Genomic DNA, 4943 nt, shown 5'->3' on the forward strand with positions numbered 1-4943 from the left:
GAATTGATGTTAAACCTATGATAAGTTTCTTGGGTTTTGTTTATAGTTCTCATTATGTCAGAAATAACAAATCCTTCTGCATAATGAGTGTTGTAATCCAGCTAATAGGACTTGATATCATATAGATTGAAAGTTTGAAATTTAGGTGTTTGTTGGCTCTCTTTAAAGAGATAAAGTCATCTGAACACTTAAGATATAGAATTCACTCACATGTTACAACCTGCTAATAAGATCATTTTTTATTATAGTTGCAATTTCTGCTCAACAAATTGGAGAAAGCACATCTAGAACAAGGGATCTTATAGTAGGATGGAACATGATACATATGCTATAGTTTTCACTACATGAACAACACAAATTCGATTCATGTAGTGAAAAGCAACTACAGTTTTCGGGTATATAATTACTATAATCAAGTTTTAGTACAATTTTGATTTAATATAGATCATTTTTAAATGCAGTATCCATGAGTTTCTCTAGTATTGAACCTCTTAATGGTCACAATTTCAAGAATTAAAAGTAAGACGTTGAAATTGTGTTAGGCCAAATTGAGTTGATTGGGCTATTTAGTTAAGGAGATTGATCTTGTTTTCAATTTTTGATTATACTGGTAGCCGTATGGAAACAAGTGTACTCATATTTTTTTATTTTTTTTTATTTTCAGTGTTGCATTGATATCTGCAATTAAAATTCAAACAGTTTTGTTCATTGAACCTATTCTCACTTATTTGTATTCTTTTAGCTGGCAATATAATTCATGTGCATTTTTTTGCAAATTTTGTTTGAGCTTGTTATATTTCTTGCCCAAAGGTGTGATATAACAACACATGAAGTTACAGTTTCAAGAACAATATTCAGTCAAATTTGTTCTTGTCTATTAATGTTAATTAAACTTATATGACTAATGAGTTTTTGTTTACATCATTAGTTGTTAAATTTATATGAATCTTTTTATAAGTAGATTATTTGATCCATGAATAACATCAAGTTTTAACATATTCAATACAGGTAAGGATTTTATATTTTGGTTACAGTTCAGTTTTGGATTAATACTTTTAACTGTATGACAAATTCATTAAAGTTTTGTTATATGGCTTGGTTGATTTGTCGTGCTGTATGTTTTAAGTATCAATTATGACTTGTTTCTATTATTGTTTTGGTTCTGACCATATAATAATTCAGATTAATTTAATGGATCAGATTCTTTAGTGCAAATCAAATATATATTAGTAAATTGGCAAACAAGAGTTTATGGCTATTTTGGTTTCGGCAGATTTATTTATATAATTTCTATTTTTTTTTATGGTTCATTATGGTGTATAATATGTATAATTTTTGTTATATATATTTATTTTTCGGCTGTCACATAATACTTTTTGTGTCCAGTGGTTATGCATTTGTGATTACTGCCAAGTCTTACTCTATATGACTTTCATGGCTATTGGTTTAGTTCTTAATTTGTGTCTCTTTTAAGTATGTTTAATGTTATTACTAGTCACATATTATGGTACAGATAAAGTAATCTTTTGGTGAATCCTTTTAATGCCATGAATTTTTTTCATAATGTCCAAATCAGTGTCTTAGAAATAATTAAAATGGTCATGCTGTAGAATCCTTTTTGGTACTTCATATCTCTTTTTGCATGACTATTATGTTATGTGATTTCCAAGTCACTGGGGGGAAGATCTAACAGTTTTGAGTGCAGCTGTGACATTTTTTGTATACAATTTTCAGTGTATCAGTCTAGGGATAGTAGCACTCTAAGAAGGTTTAATGTATGGTTTTCGGTTAATGGACAATTTTTGATTATGTGATAGTGTTCTAAAATTTTTCTTCACATAAGAAATTTAAAGATTTTTCCCGGTAACTCAATTAAGTAATTTTTTGCTGCATGGAGAAATATTAATGATCAGTTTCTTAGTTTTGCATATTTTAGGTGAATTCAAAATACTTTATTTACTATTTTGAGTATGCAATAAAGGACATTCAGTAGCATATTATGTTTCTTGCCCGAAAGTGTAACATAATCATGCATGTAGTCTCTTTGAACATAGATATTGTGTTCATTAAATTTCTACTTTATAAGTTGCTTTTATGAGACCCCTTTTGATTAGTGGGAGCTAAAATATTTGTAAACTTGTGGGTTAATGCTCACTTATATGTAGATGCTTCACTTTTAGATGCTTCAGTTCAGTGGGAGCTTTAGAAATAGTGGGAGCTTCAGTTCTGTCAGAACTATTGATTTTCTACATTTAAGTTGTTAAGGCAGACAATAAGTGCCATAAATTCAATTTCGGTCATTTGAATTTTTACAGTTATATTAAAATTGAACTAGACTTATCATGATTTCAGTTTGTCAGCTCAATTCTAATATATATGGTTTTTCAGTTTAAATTTTAAAGTATATATATATACATACATTGTGGTATTCACATGTGTACCTATATAGATTGTGACATTGTCATTAAGATAATGCAGATAGTAATTAAGGCATAATGTCTGTGCATGTGTATAGAGATCTTGCTAATAAGATTTTGTGATCTTGCATTTGGAGAAGGCAAAATCATTAAGAAGGACCGAGTTTACAAGTTTAATACTGTATAAGACACAGCTACTTTGTAAACCAATTTTCATTTTCATGCCTTGTAAATGACTTATGTGGGATATGGTATTGGCATCAATGACTATGAGTGGATTAAGCAGTTTAATGACTTAATTGCTTCTCAAACTCTGGTGTTCAATATAATATCTTGACAAAGTTGAGCTAAGTCTTGTTAAATAATAAAACCAGCGCAAATTCAGATTACTTGTAGTATTGTGTAAATGTGATGATTAAGAACAATGATTGTCCAAGTGGGAGAATGTAAGAATTAAATGGACTAATGTCTTGTTCTACTCGGAGTCAATATTACACTAATACTTAAGATACAAGTAATATGTTTATTAATAAGACATAAATCAGCAAGTCTATTTTAAATAGATTACTTATCTGAGTTGGATTATGAAGACTTAGTTACCTAAAGGCCTTATGTTATAAACAACGCAATGATCCAACAAAGTCTTTATAAAGTCCTATTAGGATTGGATTCTGGAGTCCTTGATGGGAGGAACTAGGAATTTATGAGTACTCTATATAAGCACAGGTCCCTAGTCACACAGCTAACACTGAGAACCAATAAGCTCTACCCCATTATATGAGAGGTTCCTTCATTGCTGTAATGGCTAGAAGACTTGAGCATCTTGAGTGGAGGTATTTAATTGCCAGTAATATGTCTTCATCAGGTTAGTAGTTAATTATATATTAAGGTTATATGCTTATCAATTGAATCATATTAATGTCGAGTTATACTTATGTTTGTTGATTTGTGTATGCTACATAATTTATGTTTCAGTTCTTACAATATATATATAGAGAGACGGAGGAGGAAGACAGAGAGAAACAGAGAGAGACGGAGAATAAGGAAGTAGACAGAGAAGTGGACCGGGTATGTAGTTAGTGGACCTATTTAGAATCTACTTTAAACTAGTGGATGGGAAAGTGAATTAGACTCCACTTTTGGGTGTTAAAATCATTTACTTTATATTTAATCCTTTAAGAAAACACAGAGACGTTATTAGCATCTTTGACAGAAGTTCATGCGCGATTTGCCGGTAATGTTGCATCTTTAAAAGGGTTAAATTAAGAAGATTCGAATAAATAGATTTGAATTTTGCTAATCTAGTCTATGCTAGAAAGAGTGAACACCATAGACTAGAAAGTTTTCATTTAAATGAAGAGGAAATTTTTTTAAGTTGCATGAACTTCCACTGTCATAAATTTTTTTTGCAAGTACAAAATCAATTCTTTCAAGCTCATTTGATCAACATTTACACTGTGAAACATTTTATGGATTTTGCTGCAGACACTTAAAAAGAATATACATATGCTCATGCTGTTGACAGTGTTAATTGGTGTGCTGAGCTCCTGATCAGTTCCCCACATGGATATGATGGTGACCAACTTCTAAAAGTCTTGAACTTCTGCAAGCTAATTAAGATTCTGGTTATGATTTACGTTGCTATCAATTGCATTAATTACTTCTAGCACTTTAAAGTACGGATCACTTGTGTGCAATTTACACCCGAATTCAACATAGGGAAATCGGATTTTATTCAGATCATATGATTAGGTGACTTTACTTTCACACCCAAACATTCTGTTTTGTTGTCAAATGACTTTAATTATCGGATAAATTATGCAGTAAAGTGAAAGGGTGCTACGCAATGTGAGAGGACTTTTCGGAACACCGAATCTGTTTCTATTTGGGCTTAGAAAAATCTTAGGCGCTATAAAGACTACAGAGTACAATGTAAGACTTTTAGTATTAAAAATTTAAAACTCTTATTTCACTTGTTATTATTGTATTATCATTATTTTATTTTATATTGGTAGTTTTTCAACTTTGGAAAAAATGAATATGATTTTAGTTAGAAATTTTAACTATAATGTTGGCTTTGGTTGAGGCAGAGGATTATTAATAACCTGACTGCTAGGAAATGTTGGGTCTTTTAAGGATATTAAGCTTTTAAGAGTTCAGGTCAGTAAGTAATACATTTCGTTTCAGTAAAGAGAATAGCAGTTAAAATCAAAGAGATAAAAACTGCATTGTTTGCTAAAATTTTACGGAAACTGATTAGGTCGTCTTCTTCGCAATGTCACGGCCAAAAAAAATCATTATGTCGACCTAAATATCGCCAATATTGTCGATTTTAATTTCATCCTTGGTTCTCAATCCATAGATTGGAATATGGGTGATCCAACGTGTCAATTTCATAGATAAAAAAAAAATATATAAAGGTGACAATATATAGTATGTGGCATCAATATAATATAGATGATATGTCAATGAACTATAAATAGATAATAAAGGGTACATGTGGCGTTGGAGGTTTGGATTCAGTAG

The sequence above is a fragment of the Dryas octopetala genome, chromosome 2 (genome assembly GCF_963921425.1).
Source record: "Dryas octopetala chromosome 2, drDryOcto1.1, whole genome shotgun sequence".
In the NCBI taxonomy this organism is placed as follows: Eukaryota; Viridiplantae; Streptophyta; class Magnoliopsida; order Rosales; family Rosaceae; genus Dryas; species Dryas octopetala.